This window comes from Octodon degus, unplaced genomic scaffold, assembly GCF_000260255.1.
Source record: "Octodon degus isolate 3935 unplaced genomic scaffold, OctDeg1.0 scaffold00128, whole genome shotgun sequence".
NCBI lineage: Eukaryota > Metazoa > Chordata > Mammalia > Rodentia > Octodontidae > Octodon > Octodon degus.
In genome coordinates this window covers 470,346-492,269 of record NW_004524704.1, presented here as the reverse complement: position 1 = coordinate 492,269, position 21,924 = coordinate 470,346, and the positions used below count along the sequence as shown (strand labels likewise).

General features: G+C 40.9%; 1 protein-coding gene across 2 annotated transcripts in view; it reads right to left on the bottom strand.

The window, feature by feature from the left end:
• Map3k13 (mitogen-activated protein kinase kinase kinase 13) overlaps positions 1-13,572 on the bottom strand; it is a 142,192-nt gene extending 128,620 nt beyond the window's left edge. Inside the window, exon 1 of one of the 2 annotated variants that reach the window (XM_023700925.1) lies at positions 13,220-13,572. The gene's annotated coding sequence lies outside the window, so the exon portion shown is untranslated. The remainder of the gene's footprint in view (positions 1-13,219) is intronic. The other variant, XM_004640873.2, reaches the window with a different exon arrangement.
• Between the last annotated feature and the right edge of the window lie 8,352 nt (positions 13,573-21,924).

Below are 21,924 nucleotides of genomic sequence, written 5' to 3'. Positions count from 1 at the left end.
AGAGCCCCGAGGTAGAGGACACAGCCCAAAGACTGAGGTAGTACATGTATGTTACTTGAAGCCACAAACCCGTGATAATACACACCCACAGAGCTTGACACTGTTCCGAGTAGGGGTCACTGGGCCTACATTCATAGAAAGCATCTGAATCCCCTGTGGCACACCTAATAAAGATTCCAATCACACACTGTATTATTCCTTTTTCCATAAACCATAATGAGTAACAGAACAGCAAACACCCTGCCTTATGCTGCAGACAAGCCTGGGCTACAAACCTGAAATCAGTAGCAATGAGCATACAGTGTTACAGTAGGTAGGAAAATTATGAAAAAATATTTTAGGATATCACCTCCCAGTATCCTTTGTCTCATGTAAGTTTTAGAGATGTCACCTTGGAGTTTCTTTATATAGCTCTAATTTTCCAGTATGTTTCTAAAATAGCAAGAGCCTATGACATAGATTAAAATATGTGTACAATAGCTTATGGACTGCACCAGAAAACTGCAGGAGGGGAGGGTGAGCATGTTTGTCATGTGTCACTGAATCACAATGTTCCCCAAAGCTTAATGGCTTAGCATAATGAACATTTGCTTTCTTACACAGTTCGGGGGTCAGGAATCTACGGGTAGTCCAGGTGGGTGCTTCTGGCTCAGGGTTTCTCATGAAGCTGCAGTCAAGCTGCTGAGTAGGGATGCAGTCACTGGGGTAGTCAACTAGAGGGGACCTTCCAGAATTGCCCTGCACGTGGCTGTCTGCAGGCGGCCTTGGCTCCCCGTCCCATGAGCCTCTCCACAGCGCTGAGTCTTCATGACAGTGACAGCTGGCTTTCCTGATAGTGAGTTGCCAACAGCACACAAAAAGCTGCTGTACTTTTCACGACCTAGTTCAGACTTTTGGCAGACTTTTTCTAAAAGGACAGAGAGTACATATTTCGGGCTTACACACCATATAGTTTGTAGGACAATTGTCATGGCTTATGTCTAGATGTCCCCCATGAGCCTCATGTACTCACAGGTGGGGCTTCTAGATTTCTGGATTCCAGAACTGTGAAAGAAGAAAAGATTCTGTTGTTTTATGCCAATTGGTTTGCGGTAATTTGTTATACCATCCCTTGGAAATGAATGTATTCTTTTACTTGCATTTTGCTTACTGTGTTAAGCCCACAGTAGTGGTTTTAAGGCAGGTTTTAAGATGGGGTTACATAAGTCTGAGTAGGAGAATTCTAGAGGAATAGGGTAGTTCTCTTTTCCCTGTCCATGAGAAAAGATCTTGCAGAAGCTTACTAGAATTGTAAAAGTCAATATGTTCCTTAAAGAAAGCCACCATTGTGGAAGATTTTGCTAATAGGAAGCATTGTAAAGCATTGTGACCATGTTAAAAATAAAGCTGAAAAATCTTTGGCATATAAAAAAAAAAAGATGGGGTTACACAGCCTTGCTGCTAGGAAGCGGGGCCTGGCTGGAGGAGGTCACTGTCCCATGTGCTGGGAGGCTCTACATTCCCTCCGCTCCTCCCTTCATTCTCTGCTTCCCATCTGCCACGCTCCCGTGCCAGGCTGCCCTGCTTGGAGCCAGCCAACTATGGGCTAAAACCTCTACAAACTGTGCGCCAAAATAAACCTCTCCTTCCTGAAGTTGTGGGTGTGAGGTATTTTGTCCTAGTGATGAAGGAAGTGACTAAGAAAACAACCACTAAAGTCAGTCTCGAAGTGTAAAAACAGCCATCCACAATGCAGAAACAAACGGGCAAGGTCTACCTTAAATTTATTATCAAATAGGCAGGCCGCCTAACTCCTGACCTGGCGTCCAAAGCTATGTGCTCTCATTTCTTCCCGTATCTGTGAGAAGCAAGTCATTAGGCCTGGCCTGGCTTCAGGTGGAGGGGAACTGGTCTCTACCTCTTGAAGGGCATGTTAGAAAAATGTCTAAACCTGCCTTAAAACCACTATTACCAACTCAGCGCAGTAAGCAGAACATGGGTAAAAGAATGCATTCATTCCTAGAGATAGGGTGGCAAATGACTACAAGCCGGCTGGCTCTAAACAGCAGAATCTTTTCTTCTTTCACGGTTCTGGAATCAGGAAGTCCAAAATCAAGGTGTCAGCAGGCCCCTGCCTCTCAAGGCCCTAGGAAGAATCCATTCTTGACTCTTCCGACCTTTGGCAGGCCTCTAGAAATCTGTGTGCCTGGCCTGGGGCTGGCTCTACCTCTGTCCTCACGTGACCTTCTTCCCGACGTGAGCCTCTGTGCGTCCTCTCCTTATTACCCCTCTTGCTTGAATTTTTTGGGTAATTTATACATATGAAATGCAAGATCTCAGCTATTCCCACAGATTATGCTTTCCTGTTGATTAATATTTCTTTTTTTTTTTCTTTTCAGCATTTTAGGTGTGTATGTGTGTATTTGCTTTGAAGCAAAGGTAGGCAAGATATAGCTCATAAACTAAATGTGGCTGACTTCTTATTTTTATAAATCACACTTTATTGGAACCCAGCCCTTCTTAGACATTTTTGTGTTGCTGATGGCTGCTTTTGTGCAGATGTGTAGTTGCAATATGTGGCTCACATAGCCTGAAGAACTTACAGTTTGGTCCCTCATAGAGAAAGTTGCTAATATCTGCTCTAAAGCATCTGTTCTTCTACTTCATTATGCATCACAATCACAAAGACGGATTACTGTACCATATCCCCAGTTTCTGATTGACTTAGACCTGGGACGGAACCCAAGAATTTACCTCTAGCAAGCAAGATATTAGGTAGTACGTATGCTGCTTGTTGGTGAACTATACTTTGAGAACTGCTACTTTAGATTTAATATTTTAACTTTATTATAATCTGTCTCATATGTTACACCACTTTGAGTCTTTTTATGCTTTGTTGTATGTATTTTGCTTATTTAGATGCTAATAACTCTACTATATATTATTTTTGTTTAAATAGATCAGAATCTTTCTGGTTTTTTTTTTTTTAAATTAACACATAGTAAAATTGGCTTTTCATGGTGCATAGTTCTAAAGAGTTTTAACTTATATATGGATTTTTATAACTGACATTACAATAACTCCTTATGTTAAAGGATCTAGCAGATAGGAAATGACTATAATAGATATGGGAAGCATAAAAAAGAGTCAAAAATAAATACTAGAAAAAATTAAATATAAAGGGCCAGGGGCCAGGGAGATAGCTCAGTAGAATAAGTGCTTGCCTGGCAAGCTCAAGGGCCTAAGTTCAATCCCTGGTTCAAAAAGAAAAAAAAATTAAATATAAAAATTGAATTAGTTTCTTAGTCATAAGAAAAAAATTATAAAATGAGGGTAACTTCTGTACTGAGTTATGAGATTTTTCTAATGATTTCTATTTTCTTGTTTTGGGGTTGTTTGGCAATTTTGAGGTCTGAAGCCAGGGCCTTTCCACTGAGATACACGCTCAGTATCCACCTGACCTTTTTCTTTATATATTTTAATTTTGGGACAAGGCCTCATTAAGTCACTAGGTTGTCAAGGCTGGCCCTGAAGTTTTCCTGTTTCAGCCTCTGAGACTATTGGGATTATAAGCGTGAACCACCATGTCTACCTCTGGTCCTTATAGACCCATCATGATACTTTGCTACTTATTGCTTCTTATGTGTCTCTTGTACTTCCTTTTCTTTGTGCTGGTGACTGGACCCGGGCCTCAGGCATGCTAAATTGTACCACTGAGCTGCATCACAGCCCCACCTTTCGCATTCCAAAGTATATTGTGTGAACACTTACTCTGAACCTTTCAACTGGAAAAAAAAATTCTGGCAAAATTACTATATTTTTTGTAGTTTCTCAATAAAGCAGAAAACCCACTTGTTTCCCATGTGCATTCCTATGAACCTTATTATCTAAAGATTTTCCTGGTAACAGATTATACATGCAGCTTTAAAAAAATATTTTAATTAATGACTTTTTATGGTCTTTCCTTGATGAGTTTCTTCCCTAGTTTTTGATTCCCTAGTTATTTTAAGAAAGTTGAGTGAGAAAATGTCCAAGACACTTGGTAGCAATTGTGTTTCCCCAACTCTCACCATGTTACTCATCGTGAAAGCTGGAAGGACAATAGGAAGACAGCCTGGAGGTGGGGTCTGCAGGTCTTCAACTCGCCATCTGGAGTATAATAAAGAATCAGGCTAAAAAACGAGAGCAATCAGCTCCCAGGTCCAGGTTGGTAGGAGTCAGCGCAGTGCAAGCATCGTTCCTTCCATGGGACCCTCACAACCCTGCTGCCCTTTTCTGGCACTTCTCGCCCTCCTCACCAGTATCTGACCTTAACAGAGACCAAAACCTGCTTTTCAAATCCTGGCATGAAATTCTTTTCATCACCTGTGTTACCATCCGCCTCAACCTACCCGCCTTGGTACTCTCCTGCCCATTCTTCTTTGACCGAGTGTGTCATAAAGCATGGAGCAGGGTTGTTTACTTTGTGGCATGTTTTAAGTAGGCAAAAGGCTGGTCAGTACTTTCCAGGTGTTTCAGAATTGTCCTGGATGTTTGTGAAGCAACCCACACAAATTGCTTCTGTGAAGTTTGTCCTGCAGTGTTTTAGGACATGAATTTTACCAGGATTAATCACATCATTTTGCTATGGAAACCACTGGTACACATTTCAGAGTACGGTAAGTACGGCATTCCAGATTCAGTCTTTAATACCTGGGTGTGGTGTCACATCCTTATAATCCTAGCACTCCAAGGACCACAAGTTTGAGTCTAGCCTGGACAACTTAGTGGCTTAGTAAGAACCTATTACAAAATAAAAATAAAAAGGACTGAAGATGCAGAACATGGACTTAATACCCAGTCCAAAATTTGTATTCTGTACAGTAATAATCAGAGTAGTATGTTATCTGGTTATAAGCACACTGGCTGCTCCCTGAGGACTGCAGTGGGACGTTATTATTTCATTTACCAAACTGAGGAGGCTGCTACCCAGACAGATGATCAGAAGAGACCACTCAGCCAGGCATGGTGATACACTCCTGCAATCTCTAGGCTCTGGGAAGCAGAGGCAGAAGGAGTCCAAGCTCAAGACCAGCAGGACAGGTTAGCAATTTATAGAGATTCTGTCTCAAAGTAAAAAATAAAAACAAAAAAGAATTGGGTTATAGTTCAGTGTGAAGGCCTGGGTTCAATCTGTAGTATTGAGAGAGAGAGAGAGAGAGAGAGAGAGAGAGTCCCAAAAAAGTGTTTACTACAGAGCCTGAGTATGTATAGTATACAAACATACATATGTAAACTATACTTTTTTTGGTAGTAAGGGAGAAGACAGTAATTTTTTCCTTAAAAGAATATATTTTACTATGAAAAAGAAAATTAGGGGACCAAGAGATAGAAGAGAGGGAAGAAAGGGAAAGACGATGAAAATGATAATTCACACGTATTACATACACATATCAACTTTCCACAGTGAAAGCACCCATTATGTATGCAAACATGTATGAATGAAACAATTAATGCTGAATCTAGACTTAAGGCTCCTGAGTTCCAGTTGCATACAGTCTCTAGTGAGCTCTATTCCAGGGCTGGTGAACATGTTAGAGTTTTATGATAACAAATAGCCTGCCGGCGCATGTCCGCCAAGCGTTTTCTACCACTGTGAGTCTATTCAGATGACAGAGGTGACATTCCGGATCTGGCTATTAGCTTCCACGTTTAGGAGGGGCATCTATTACACTGGTTCAGTTTTAAAAGCCCAACCGAGAACTATTATACAGGCCCTTTCTTTTCTTTTCCCGTTCCTTGCAGCACAATATGCCACTCTGGTTTCTATGTAAGATCTCTTTCCTGGATGAGGTAAGCCTAGGCCCAATTCTGGTTAAGTGTGGCTCTAGTTTCCTTCTAGCTTCTCTTCCGGGTCCTCTGACTTCTTTTGTGACAACTCATATTCCATAAAACTTCAGTTCAACAGCAGGTAAAGGATGCTGATGAGGTCAGGAAAGTATGAGTCAGAAGCCAGGCATCCACAGAAACTGAGAAGGCACAAGGCTGGTGGGCTGCAGGCCATTAAAGGCAACTTAAAAAATTGGGGGAGATGGACAAGCAGTCAGGGAAAAGCAAAAGATTAACAATCTGGAATTTGATAAACAGTGACAGCAAGGCAGTTTTGGTCGAACAAGAATATGAAATGCAAAATACTTTGCCCCTTTAGTCAGTCGCCCCTTGTTCCTCTTACCATGGTGAGTTCTAGTCTAATGGGACACTGGCCCCAAATCTATCAGTTGTACTAACTGCAACGGCTAACTGGCTGACCACTGAGGGTGGGAGGGGGTCTTCAGCGCGTGAGCGTTTTCTTCACTTGTTCAAACAAAATGAATCCAATTCATCATTTGCACCAAAAAAGAGAGTAACTGATCATTAATTTAATATAGCTCTCAAAAATAGCAGTGTTTTAGGAGTGAGCCCAGCAGTGTTTCTCCAGGTATGTTCTGTTCACCCTGCTGTTTAGTCCAATGCTCCAGATGCAAACAGGATCCTGAGGTCACCTGAGAAGAAGCTGTAGGGCCCCGTTACTAGAAACATCAACATGTTAAAGGTTCTGAGCAGTCTTGTAATAAATACAGAGGCTCATTTAATTTTATAGTTAGTGCTTTTAGCATCCTCTTTAAGAAATCCTCAAGATTGCAAGCTGTTTTCCTCTGTCCCCCTCCACCCCAGCTTTCTGGTTCTTAGGTTTATGTTTAGATCTAGGATCCATGGCTATTTTTGTGATGGGGGTTATCTTCTAATACCCATAAAAAAGTCCAAGTTTTGGAACATGTTAAAAAGACTAGACTTTTCTCACTGACCTGACTTGTCACCTTGATCTAAAGATCAGTGGCCTTCCATGTGTGCACCTGTTTCTGTTTGCACCATTGTGTTCCACTCATACATGTCTATACACACAACACTACACTGGCTTCCCGAAGCTTTAGAGTTTAGTCTTGAAATCGTGTGTTATAAATCATCCATCTTATTGTTCCTTTTAAATATTTTCTAACAATTCTAATTCCTGTTAGAATTTTAATACAGATTGTACTGAATCTATATTCACATTTATTTAGAAAGAATTTGCATCTTCACTATATATATATATATATATATATATATATATATGAGAGAAGAGACATTCCTCGTCTAATGACTTGGTTCCATTCCTATGAGTGCATTGTTAATTAGTTGCTGAATGAGGAATTGTATACAGTATGTACATTACCATATTCTGAACAGAAGTATGATCAAAGGAATCTCTAACTTGACTACTTTGCTTATATTTGGTTTTTTTTTACAAATTTTTTTAAAATTTTTATTTATTTGTGTGTGTGTGTATGTGTGTGTGTGTGTGTGTGTGGCCAGCTCAGCCCACCAGGGGGCGGGGCTGGCTGGCATGTGGTGCTGGGGGATTGAACCGCGGTCCCTGTGCTTTGCTAAGCTTGTTCTAAGTAGGTGCTTTAGACCACTGAGCCATCTCACCAGCCCCTACTTTGCTTATATTTGAATAATGCTTACATGAAGTACTGTAATGTGTAACAGTACTGTAATATATAAAGCTACAGAATAGTATTATACAATGCAATCAGCAGCAATTACAGTATGATACTATAGAGGAAGCCACCCTAAGGCCACAGTGCTGCTCATGTCCCTGCATCCTAAGATGCGGGTTGTAAGTCCTAGTGGCAGGTTGCAAGTCTAAACTGTGTGCTTAGAGGCCAATCACGATCACTGGAAGGAAGAAGCCTCCTAAATAAGCGGTGCTGGAGAACTGGCTTTTTGTATGCTGGAGACTAAAACTAGATATATTCTATCACCATGCACTAAACTAAAATTAAAATGGATCAAAGATCAAAATATTAAAACAAAAACATTAAATCTACTGGAAGAGAAAATTTTTTAAAAAAATCCTGCAGACGTAAGTGTAGGGAGACTTCATGAACAAAACCCAAATCACATGGGAAATACTACATAGAATCAACACTGGTATCTGGTCTTTTTTTTTTTCAAAATGGCACAAAGTTTATTTGATACATGAAGTGTAGGTATCTGGTCTTATTAAAAAAATTTTGCACAAAAAAAGAAATCACCAACAGAGCAAAGATACAACCCACAAATTGGGAAAAATGTTTAGCCAGTTGTCCCTTAGACAAAGGACTTACATCTAGAACATATAAAGAACTGAAAACAATCAGACCTTCAAATTCAAAGGCCCAATCCAAAATTAGTCTTCCTAAATGAATGCGCACTTCTCAGACACAGAAATACAAATAGCAGATAAATATATGAAAAAATGTTCAACATCACTGGTCATTTGAGAGATTCAAATTAAAACAACACTGAGATTCCATCTCACTTCGGAAAGAATAGCTATTAGTAAGAATTCAACCAATAATAACAAGTGCTGGAGGGTCTGTAGGGAAAAAGGAACCCTTCTCCACTGTTGGTGGGAGTGCAGATTGGTGTAACAACTGTGGAAATAAGTATGGAGAGACCTCAAAAACTTAGGATTTGAGTTCCTATTTGACCCAGCTGTTCCCCTCCTAGGTATCTTCCTGGAAGAATGAAAAACATCATACCAGAGTGAGATAAATGCACCACAACATCATACCAGAGTGAGATAAATGCACCACATTTACAGTCACGCAATTGGAACTAGCTAAAACTTGGAAACAACCCAAATGCCCATCAACTGAGGAATGGATAAAAGAAACTGTTCCTTTTATACATGGAGGACAACTCCTCCATAAAAAGGATAAACTTGAGACATTTATAGGCAAATGGATGCAATAAGTGAAATAAATTAGACTGGGGTAACCACTGTACTGTCTCTCTGGTATGAAAACCTGAAAGAGTAAATAAAGACCAAAATGTAGGATAGATATTGTGCAATGGAGGAACTGTTGAAAAGAGAAGAACTAGAGGGGCAGAAAGGAAAAGGAAAGAAGGAAAAAGGAAAAAAAATACAAGCTAGTTATACGACTAGTTTCACTTAGGTTTTTGAAAAGAGAGACTTGTGCTAAGAGCCTCTGGAGAATTTCCGATGCCCAAATCTTGTTCTGTGAGTAACTACTTGGAAGATAACAACATGCAATGTATTAACTACTGGTATTCGCCTATTATTTTGTTATGAAAATTTGTTTTATTTTCCATAAAACAAATGAACAAAAACAACAACAAAAAGCCCAGTGTGCCTGGTAGTAATTCTCAACAGTCATTAAACAGGAAGTTTATTAAATGAGGAATATCTGTATATATTTTTGACATATATACATTTGACATATATACTATATATACATATTTTTTACTTCAGGTTTAAATCTTTTTGCAATGTTTTATAGTCTTCAGTACTATATAGAGGTTTTGTGTTCTTTTTGAGGATTTAAGTGTTTTATATATATATATATTTTTTTTTTAAATTTTTATTAATTTTAACGAGAAAGTATTTTATATTTTTAATATTTTACTTTAATATTTTACTTTTATATTTTTAATTATTTTCTAATGTCTTAGCTGTCCTAATTATTTCTAATGACCATACTAACTGCGAACTGTGACTTTGAAAAATTCATTAATTAGTTCAAATAGTTTTCAAATAAAGTTTATGATGGGTTTTTTGGTACACATCTTGTCATGTGTGAAAAATGACCATTTTACTTCTCTTCTGAACTGTAGGCCTTTATTGTTGCCTTGTCCCCATCATAAGCATTTAATATGCACTATCAAATTTACATATCGACAACCATTTACATATGCACCACCTCATTTACAATGCAACATTCATTTGCATACGCACCATCTCATTTACATGTGCAACACCTCGTTTGCATATGGAGTATCTCATTTGCTCTTTATAATGAGCCAACACAGTTCCCATTTAACCCCTGCTGTAATGTGGATCCCAGATGCTCCCCGGAGGGCTGGGTGCTGCAGACTTCCAGCCTGGCACAACTGGGAAGTGGTGGAAACTCATTAAGAGGTGGGACCCAGTGGAGGTTTTCCAGTCACTGGGGCCTACCCTGGAGGAGGGTCCTGTTCTCTTTCTCTTTCCACATCTGGCCCTGAAGTGAATGATTTTGTTACACCAAGTGCACCTGCCTTGATGAGCTGCACCTCTTACCCCATGACAAGACTGCAAAAGTAATGGATTTGCCTGATCATAGCATGAAACTTCCAAAGCTGTGAGCAAAAGAAACCTTTCCACTCTGTAAGCTAATTAGCACATTGTATTTTGTTATAGCAGTAGAAAGATGGCTAACACAGCACACAAGAGTCTCAAAAAGGATCAACAGGTACTAATGTATCAGGGACTACATACACAGGAAGTGGAGAGTTGGTATTTAATGGGTATAGCTTCAGTTTTGCAAGATGGTAAGGTTTGGATCTCTGTTACACAACCGTGTAAATATGCAACACTTAAACATAGGTGGACTGGAAAATTTTGTGTTGTTCTAAAATTATAATTAAAAGAAAAATACACCTTTAGAAACATTAACAGAAAATTTGTTATAAATTTTAAAACTAAAACAACTATGTTGAAACTATTTTTTAAACCTATCAGATTGGCAGAACTCCAAAGCTCCAAATACACTCTCATTTGGCAGGGCTATGGGAAGAGTAATCGTACACGTTTCCAAGGGAACACACATTGATACTGTCCCTGCGGAAGGCAGTATCTGTGATACCTTTGGTCTAGTCATTCTACAGCAGGGACTTTAATCACACGGACACACTATGCACGTGTGAAATGGTGCACTGGCAAGGTCTAAACTTCAACATTGTTGACAACAGGAAGACACTGGAAACACACCAATGACTGTTGCTAGGTGACTGGTTAAATAAATTATAGTACGGCCATATAACGGAATAATATGCACCTATTTAAAAATGAGGAAGCTCTGTAAGTACTAAGAGGGAAAGATACACAGCATATATTACAAATGTCATTCAGAACTGTGTAAATTTTGTCTAAACAGGAGAAAGATAGTCTACACTTTCATATATCCTTGCATTTCCATTAAGAAGATCTACAAGGATACATGAAAAAATAATAGCAGTGATTTGGGGACCCCAAGTAGGAAATGGATGAGTCGGGAACCAGCCAGGGTGAGAAGAACATTCCTACACTTACAAATACATTTTAATGATACCAGTGAGGATAATCTATTCATATAACTAATTACCAAGTATCTGCATCAGTGTCAATAGCAGTGGTGCTCTTAGAACTTATAATCTAAGAAACAAAAACAATTGTGTGTGTGTGTGTGTGTGTGTGTGCATTCTAAATACATTTTTAAAATGCATAAGTTAATGCCAGAATGCTATTTTTAAAAAAAATTAAATCAGGCTAAAGGAAGAAGGAAGCTGGGTGTAGTGGCACGTGCCTATAATCGCAGCAGGCGGGAGGCAGGAGGATCATTTTGAGTTCAAGATAACTGAATGGCTGGCTGCAGGGGAGAAACAACCAGGGCAAGAGCTTTCTAGGCAACGGCGGCCTCAGGCAGGAAGGCCAGCGATGCATTCAAGCAACAGCAACACTACCCGCATAATGGGAGCAAGCAGAGGCAGGAAAGCCCAGAAGCCGCTCTGCGAGACGGGCGCAGACCAGACGGAGGGCTCTGCGGGCCTGGGTAACAGCCTGGATGCTGCAGGGGCTTAAAGAGGTCTGGCTGAGATGGGCCAGGCCGCACCTGTGCGGTTGAAAGACTGAGACATTTCAGATCCAGTTGGGACACAGCTGCTTCCCTGGAACAGAGTCGCCTGCCACCCTGGCTTCTTCCCCACAGCTCCCCACGCCCTCCCTCCACCTGCCTCGTGAATCCACCACTAAGTACTGGAAGTCACTTGGCCCAGAAGAGGCGTGGGGAAGTTCAGCAGCCCAGGGCCCAGAATCACCGAGGTGCAGGATGAGTGAAGACCGGCCCTTCACAACAGTCCTAGAGGCTGCTGGGAACAGTGTGTCCTGGGCTCCCATCCCAAGAGGCAGCTGGGGCCCACGCTGCCGCCTGCTTTCCCACTCCTGAGAGCAGGGATAAGGAGCAGGCAGGAGAGTGGACTGAATGTCCCTGAGCTCAGGGCGAGGTGAAGACAGTAAAGGGGAACCCGGTGACCTCCCACCTAGCTTAGCTCACTTCCCAAGTGATCTGAACAGCTGCCGCCCAAAGCCAACCTTTAGCACTTTTTAACAGTATATTAACTGCATCAGACTTTATTTGTAGATTCAAAGCTGTAAAATTATCAGGTACCAAGACCCCCCCCCCCAGTACACTGTTAAAAGGGAAACAAACTCGATTTTGGCAAAACATCAAATGCAACCTTAACATTCTCATAGCTGCACTTAACAAAGTCAATACGATTATGTAACAATGAATAGTTCCTGGAACCTTAAATTCAAATTAGAACAAGAATAGCTGAAACATGGCAACTCTAATTTTATATACACAAGTTATTTTAGACACTATAGAGTTAGTAATTTCGTTTAGTAAATCAGCACAGATGTTACACTCTTAAAAAAAAAAAAAAAAAAGTAATGATTTCTCCCAAGTAGCCACATTCTGAGGCTGCTTGGCACGTCACTCATATTTACCAAGTTCTTCCTCTCTGGAAATACATTCTGCCGCCCTGACATCGAGGATCCCAATGCTCTGCTACATTTTTAGCTTTCACTTTATTCTCATTCACTTAATTTCTTTAAACATAAAAATCACCAATTTAATTATATCACAGTGATATTCGCTACCACAAATTTGTGACGAGAACCTAGCCTAAAAGAAAAGCAACTGGAAGGAGCGTGCAGGGGATCCAAGCAGTTTTGGAAGTAAGAGGTCCCAGGGCAGCAGACACACAGTCACTCGCGGTTACTTTCTGACTATAAACACCCCCAAGAAACGTCAAAAATAGTTTTATACAAACAGGAACCCGGGGAGATAGCTCAGTAGAATAAGTGCTTGCCTGGCAAGAGCAGGGTCCTGAGTTCAATCCCTGGTACCGGGAAAAAAACAAAACAAACAAACACCAAGCAGGACCTGTTGAAGAGCTGAGAAGCTTCCCAGCTTTCCTTTTCATTTTAAAAAATACAACTTGTGAACTGCCCAAGCCTTCCTTTAAGCAGATCTAGTACACAGCATTGAAGGCCAAGTCAGAGCTTGATTTAATCTTATGGGAGTTACTCATACTCTCCTTTTTATGTTAAAAAGTTACAACAGATTTTTAAAAAAACAACATAACTACTTACACTGAGCCGAAGCCTGGACAAACAGCACGAAGCTAGCAGCAGCCACCGATTCCCTCACAGACTAAACTTTGTCCCCTTCCTGGCCCTTTCTGGATCAGGTTCACGCCGATACACATTTACTGGCCTGGAAGCCACCACCCAGCAGCAAGGTGGGAGGGTTTGCTCCCTGAACTCCTGGGCCACGGTTGCTTATCAGCAACTTCTCCCAGGCTGAATTGCAGGTGTTGGAAGAGACAAATGGAAGGATGATTACAGCAAAAGTCTGAAAAAAAATCTCCTAATCTCTGATGGAACATACTGGCTGGTTTTGGTCTCAAGAGGGGATTTCCTACTCCAGTATGTTCCTAGGGTTTTAAAAAAAATCCTTTGAAGTTCAAATATTTTACTTTCTTCCTTTATGTTTCCCTTCCTCTCTAGATCTATTGTGCAATAATTGAAGAAACGGGCTAGAAAGTTCTCTCTGGTTTCTTTATCTCATTCTCCTCCATTCTCCCATGTTACTAGTGAGGAAACAAGGCAGGCTTCTTGGGAGACTTTCTTTCAAATCACCTTAATGTAGACGTGAGAACTTAGATCCCAAATTCGTTTTTTTGCCAGATGAAATGTTATGCTGTCATACCCTCTTGCATGTCACTGAGCTTCCTTTCGAAGTTACTGTATGCCTGCAACTTGTACCTCTGGCCTTCGAAGCAGTCGCCAATTATGATAGAGACATCTTCTGCTCACCAGGCAATACACAGTGGAGTCGTCTTCAAATCTTCTTATCCCAGTTCCATGTATGCAGGCTGACTCCTTCGCCATCCTCTCGCGCCCCTGCAGGAGCACTGTGATAGGCAGGCTAATGCCCTCCCCACAAAGTTGTGCACATCCTAACCAGCACAACTTGCTGATATATAACTGTACATAGCCAAAGGGATCTCGTGCATTTGATCAAGGCTAGAGCCGTGAGATGAGGGGACTTATCCTGACAGGTCCTCTAAAGGTTGTGAACTTTCCCCAGCTGTGGTCAGCGAGCTGTGAGAAGAGGACTCAACCTCCTTTCACCAGTGTTGAGGATCAAGGTGTCCTGCAGAACCTAGGAAAGGCAAGAGATGGATTTTGGAGCAAAGCCTTGATGTCACCTGGGCGTTAGGCCAGTAAGACCCATGCTGGACTTTCAGCCTAAAGACTGTAAGATAATACATTTGTAGAGTTTTCTGTTTTGTTTTTTTAGCACTGAGCATTAAATCCAGAGACTTTGTATTGAGTTACATTCTCAGTCCTTTTTTATTAATTCTGAGACAGTCTTACTAAATTGCCCAAGGAAAGCTGGGCATTGTGGCACATATCTGTAACCCCAGCAACTTTGGAAGCTGAGGCAAGAGGGTCGCCAGAAGTTTGAAGCCTACACAGTGAGCTCAAAGCCAGCCTGGACTACATAGCAAGACCCTATCCTTTTTTTTTTTTTTAAATTTTAAGTAAGGGTCTACAGGGTGTTCAGGATCTTACTACTAGAACAGACTCGTAGTGATCCACCTGTTTACAACCTCCCAAGAGCTGGGATTACAGGCATACCACCACGTCCAGTCTCAATTACCATTGCGGTGCACCCCGGGGGCAGGGCCCGCATGGCAGGCCCGGATCGAACCCCCAGCCCCTGCACCTGCTTGCAGGCGCTTTAATCCGCTGAGCTATATGGCTGGCTCTAAGACCCTATCTCAAAACAAACAAACCCCAAACAACAACAAAAACAAGGCCAAGTTGTCCAGGTGGGTTCAAAACTCCACATCTTCCTGTCCCCTAGTATTGGGATTAGCCTGAGTGCTGGGTGAAGGGCAGGCACATGACAACCGGCTTACATTTGTGTTGTTTCTGAGTCACAAAGTTGATCACAATTTTTTTGTGGCGGGAATAGCAAAACAATATGGTACTTTAATTTCACCATGCCCCCTTTAAAATACAGTACTCAAGACAGCTGTCAAATGACGTATGATTAAGAGAAAAATACCTGTAGAATCTGGCTGCTATAAATTTATTATTTTATATTTTTAATGCATTATATTCTTAACTCAGTAGACACCTAAGGCTTTATCACGAGAGCTGTATCCAATATCAGATGCCTGCGCTTTCTCTCTCTCTCTCTCTCTCTCTCTCTCTTTTGTTGGGGCCACACACACATTTCTGGAGTGTGAATGCTGGTTCTCTTTAAAGCTGATAGAATAAATATGAACAGCTCTTAAATATATGAAGACACCTGACCTCACTCAGTAGAAGAGAAACAGAAGCCAGGCACGGTGGCGCGTACTTGCAATCCAGGCACTCTGCGAGGCTGAGGCAGAAGGATCAGAAGTTCTAGCCCAGCTGAGGCAATTTAGCAAGACTGTGTGTTGCTACAAATTCAAAAAGGAGGCGAGAATGTAGTTCAGTGTGAAGCCCCTGGATTCAATCCCCAGTACTGGAAGGAGAGGGACAGGGAGGCAGAAACAGAAAGACAGAGAGACACAAAGGTTTTTTGAGACAGGGTCTTGTTATGTCATTTGGGCTGGGCTTGAACTCACTACTCTGACCTTGAATTTGCAGCAATCCTCCTGCCTCAGCCTCCCCAGTTCTAGGATTAAGGGCACGTGATACTACACCCAGCCAGACTGACATTATTTTAACTGTTAAATTAGTGAATTTCAAAAAGTTTCATTAAACACAATGTTGCTGACTTTATGGTAAAGATAAATGTAATGGAAAAATACACCTAACTGGGAAATTATGAATACACTTGCCCTTTCACTCAGCACTAACAAAAGCAACTTACATGTATAAAATGTATACATCTGTATATGGATACTCACGGCAGCATGGTTTATAAAATTAAAAGATGTCAATCAGGAGGGATCTGATAAATTATAGTACAGATATCTAAATGGGATGGGGAAAAGCAACTGTATTGCTGGTGAGGGATGATCAAATTATATTAAATTGAAAAAGGGTACAGAGTAATATACTTAGAAAGCAATTATTTGTGTGTCAGAGAGAGAGAGAGAGAGAGAGAGAGAGAGAGAGAGAGAGAGAGAGAAGGTACCTTTCAGGAAAGATATCTAAGAAATCGGAAACACTAGTAGTCTGTAGGAAAGAGAATTCAGAGGGTCTCTGAGGTTTAGAAGAGAATTCAGAGGGTCTCTGAGGTTTAGAAGTGGCAAGCAATTATCTTTTTTGCTGTTTTGAATTTGTAACAAAACTATTATTACCTATTTAAAAATAGATATGCTGGTGGGTATAGTGGTGTATCTTATAATCCTAGCATTCTGGGTGGCTGACCCCAGTACAGGAGAGAGAAGGGAAGCAGGAGGACTGGTAGCAAGTTTGAGCCTCGCCTGGGAAATAAAGTGACTTAGCAAGACCCTATCTCAAAATAAAATAAAAATAAAAAAGGGGGGGCTGGAGGATAAAGCTCAGGGTAAAGACCTTGCCTCATTTCAATTCTCAGTAGTACAAAGAATAACAACAACAATAATAACAATGATAATGATAATAAAAAAGCTAACTGCAATATGGTTCCCTGGCTTATATCCTACAGTTCAAAAACTATAGAAATGAAAAAATTATGAATATTTCAGAAAAGCCATATTTTACTTAATGGTATGTAACAATGTTAATTTGCCAATGGTTATATAACAATATTAATTTGTTAGTTTTGACAAATGAGCCGGTGGCTACAGAAGACGTTATCACGAGGAAAAGCTGAAAGTTATAGGCACTTTCTAGACTGTCTGGAGATTTTCGGTAAACCTAAAGTTATTATGAAAATAAAACGTTATTAAAACAACAAACTGACATTAAAAACTTATCGGGTGGCTTTGAGTAAAATGGCTCGGGAAAGCAGAGCTGAGGACTGCGCACGCCAGCTGGGAAGCTGCGGAAGTCTCATGGCCTGAGGTGCGCAGGGCCTTAGGTACAGGGCACGAAAATAACTAATGACATAGAAGACGTGTGTCAAAAAAGAAACACACAGGAAATTATTTGCAATGCCACTGAGAAATGAGAATAATGAAACTAATGACGGAAGCTAGGAAGGAGAATGAAGTGAATTTAATTCATCCAGCAAATCTGTACCAGCCCCTCCTGTCCCAGACCCAGCGTGCTAAGGGGACAGCGAGTACCGCCAAGTAGACTGTGGCCTCGGCAGGCGCAGCGGCACCTGGACACGGCATGAGGGTGCGGCGAGAGGTCAGGTCGGGACAGCTGGGAAAGACTGAGCAGGTGAGGGGAGGCCAGCGCGGAGCTGGGGACACACGTGGGGAAGGGAGGAGGGTGAGGAGGGGGGAGACACGGCGACAGGCTGGGGACAGCACATAGTGGAGCTGTCTGCAACCAAGGCACGAGGAGAGCCCTACACGCACTGCCCAGGGGATGAGGGTGTGCGGAGAGCCACGGGACCGTTTATGGAAAGGAGAAAGATAACTGGTGGAAAAGGGTCACTCAGAAACCTCTTTCACCTCCAGGGGAGCCTAAGTGGAACCCAGATTACAGAAGTCACAATGTCCTTACAGAAAGCACATCGGACTTAAAGCCCTTCGGGAAAAGGATTCTATTTACCACCAGGCTTCTTAAAGTGCGCTATCTGGAGCCACAGGCTAGATCTTTTATGTTGTATCAGCTTTATTTGGCAGAAAATAAATTGAAAAATAAAATGTAATATTTTCACACCTGCTTAAGACAAATCATTATTTTTTATCTTAACAGAAGCCTGATAATTATCGACTTCTACAGTTTAAGAGAAAAACAATTTTAAGAGTAGTTAAAATAAACCAGCTTTTTTCTTAAATGTTTGGCTTTCTAAACCAAAATGTTTGCTTATATAGTAAACAGCTTTCAATACTCCACATTATGTCATCTGAAATTACCTCTTGAGGCAAAAAGGATAGTAACAATAATGTAATACCAAACCTGGACAGTATGATTACAGCCGTTACGAGTACCTCACTCAGCCTATGTTGTGGCTTTCGTGATTAATAACAACTACAGGATATCTTTCTGTTGGCTTTCTGTGGTGGTGCTGGGGCCCACCCAGCCTTGCGTGCTCCAGGCAGGTGCCCCGCCACTGAGCTACACACCCACCTCCTTTTTCAAAAGCTCTATTTTGTCCAAAGGTTGATGACAAGTGAATGCATCTCTCTAGCAGAGTGAGGTCTGTGGAATATAAGGGGCAAAAAAGCTCCCCAAATAATTAAATTTAACACTCATTTAATTCAGTATGCTATCATTTTATGATACAGTGTATGTAAGTTTTAATATTAAATATGGATTTAAAGATTTGGGGATGAATAATCTGATAATCTAGGATATGAATAACTGCTCTTGACAGTTCCCATTTCACTGTGTATTTAGACTACACAAAAGATACTGACAGAGTGACAATACTTTAATTCATCGTGTATGTCTAGCAATGTTTGCAGAGTCAGATGCCTGCGTATCTGTTGAAGTCACTTAAGGGCAGGTTTATCATGCTTCAAGAACAAAAACTGGGTATATTTTAACCAATATTACTGCCAAGGAAAACACACCAAAGACATTTTAAGAATTCCTGCCTGCTCTGTCTCCTGTATTTTATGGGCCACTAGGAAGCCAGCTTTCCTAGCACTAGATATTTTGCCAACCCAAAGGAAATATAATAAACCACAAAGTTATAAATTTCTAAGTTAATTAAATTTAATATTTTTGATTTGAAATGTAAAAGAAATCCAGTTTGAGCTCTCTCTTTAACAGCCTAATAAAAAGAGCCACTTTAAAAGCAAACGTGTTAATGTTTGCACAGAGGCAGTACTTTTCCTTGTCTTTTCTTCCCTCCCTTTAAAGTTGTAATGGTTGACTGACCTTGCTGGAATTCCCCTGTCGGCTCCGGAGTATCTATTTGGAACTTTCAAATAGAAACTCCACTCACATGACACATTAGGACGGTAGGCCAAGCGTATCTGTCTCTGTACCTTGAACTGGTAATGTCAGTTCACAGGCGGATCAATAAGCTTTACACAAAATGAAAGCTTTGTTTTTCCCTCTAAAGCTATTTAAGATCGAATTTAAGTGTACCTGACATTTTTATTCACAGGGTCAGTTATACATAGAAAAACAGTACATATTTACCCAATTCAAGAAATTATCTTTGATATAACTTGAAGCTATCAAAGATAATCTTGTTTTCAAGTCTTTCCAACAATGGATGGTATCATGCTAGAGCCAGAATCTGAGTCCATATTTGATTCCTGTTACCTTAACTGCCTCAGAAATCTAAATAATATAAATCCTCTATTGTGTTTGCTTAATTTCAGAATTTATAAAACATCCATTTTTTTTGGGTGGAGGGGAACCAGGGATTGAACTCAGGACCCTGCACTTGCCAGGCAAGCACTTATTCTACTGAGCTATCTCCCCAGCCCAAAACATCTATTTTCACTAAAGAAATTATTAAGGTGTTTTGTGAAAAGGCTCATGAGAAACCTGTCCTTTTCCCACGTGATCCAGTTATGAAACCAGCCGGGCACCACTGAAAATCCATAGGCTATAGGGAATAATGAGAACTATTCAGAGCAGAAACAAAACAAAACCAGCCCCACCTGTAGTTTCACCCTTGGCTTTTACTCCCTCACTGTCAGAAGGTTAAAGTACAGTAACTGTTGCGCATTAATTTACTTACTTTCAAAACTGTTATAGTGCAGAAAAAAACATGTCACATTTTGCAATCTGAGCTGCTGCACAATAGATCCGTGTCCCAGACTCTGAGAGCGGACCGAGACAGGAGCTCCCAGGATCGTGAAGCAGGCCAAGTCTCTTGCCCAGGGCCCAATGTGAGCGGGCCGTCCGGCTCTGCGTCCACGTGTGTCACTGAGGCAGGAGGCAGAGCACTTCCAAGTGCCGCTCCACAGGAAAGAGGCGGCAGCTGCACTTTGGCATAGGTGGGGAAAAGAAAGCACGCGGTTAATCGGAAGGATAAACCACTATCTTCTGCGATGCTATTTGGGAAGAAATGAGACTAATCTCCACACCCTTGGGGGCTTTTTTTAAAAACCCACCAATGATTAATGTTATTCCTTTGCTGCCCCACAAAGGTGAAACGGTTCTGCTGCGGGCAGCTCCGTCTATTGAAACCCGACAGAACAGCTGGCTTTGCCTCTTAACTAAGCTTCTCTGTCTGCAGCAGCCGGCTGTGCTTCCTTCCTATAATAAATTTTCTCTTTATTTGCCAGTTAGACTTGCTAATTTAGGATTTCCATCTTAGACGAGGCAATAATCCACACTAGCTGGTGGTGTGGCTTCAGGGTAGATGCCTGCCTAGCACGCATGAGGCTCTGGTTTCAACACCCAGCACTGCAAAAACAAACAACAAAAATAGAGAAAATAGAGTATAAAGGAAAATTGAGCAGTAGGTGCGTTGCATTTCAGAACACTTTTTCCTAGACTACCTCAATGCACTTTTATAATACTGGCTGGAATCTTAATATTGCAGGTTTTTTGAAGGAAAAATTTCAAATCAGCAGTGTTAAATAAAAATTACAGAAGTCATTATTTTGGGCTAAACTCCTGCCCCAACAAAAAATAAAAATGAAGTTACCCACGCCTAAATCCCACTTCACCAAGTAAAAACTAAACTTTTTCTGACCTGAGAAATCAGGGTTAGAAGATGGCCAAATCTTCCAAACATCAGTTTCCATTATCAGAGTAAGGCAGTCCCTCTGTTATTCAACCCCGACCCCCCAAAATGTAACCTGCAGAAAGCTCATGTTAGCCAATTAGTTATTTTTCTATTGTTTCATCCTGCTGTCCCCATCTTGCAAGGCAAGTAACTCTGAAGCAACCAGCTTGCTTCGGGTTCTTGTTTCTAAAAAACTAACTTCTGCTCAGGCTCATCAGAACACATTCTATTTTATGGAATGAAGTGTTGCCAGATTCTAGAACAGAAAATGAAGATCTTTAAATTGTTGCAGTTTTGTGCTTTGAGAAGTGCAACGTCCCAGTAATTGCTGGGCTGAGTTACTGGCTTGGGCATTGTCCTGCCTGTCCAGGCACACCACGCAGCCTCCCCACTGCCTCCAACATAGGAAGGAGCAGCAAAGGGGATCCAAACTCCAAATGTAGCTGTAACTCCAAGTTTTGAAATAAGGCTGGAGTCAAAATTGGAGGTCCAGGGGAAGGAAAAACTGATGACTGGGTCGTCTTCTCCCGAGGACTCGCTTCCATCATTCTTCTGTACGCTCATCTACTTAGCAAAAAGAAAAAAATGACTTCTTGAAATATTAGTAAAATATTTACGTTAATAACTTTAATTATGTCATCTTTACACCCTAAAATACTTCATTTTTCCCTTCATGTGGTGTTGTAAAATACAAATATTTGGTCTTCATCTCGTGGCCTATGATTCCCAACGTGGTTAGAATCTGCCTCCCAAGGGCTGGGATTACAGGTGCGTGCCACCACACCTGGCATTCTAGTCACATTCTTAAAGCTATATAATATAAGGATGGCTCAAAAGATAGTAATTAAAAATGCCAAATCTAGAGGAGAACTAGAATTTTAAGAACATTTCTTTTTTTAATGTTTCTTATACTTTGGCCCAAATACATTTATAACCAAAGAATTCTATAAAGTGATTTTCCCTGCAAAGATTTCTATGTGAAATCATCTATTAAGAAGTAACTCTCAAATATGAAAATCAAGAAACTTTTTTTTTTTTTTTTTTTTTT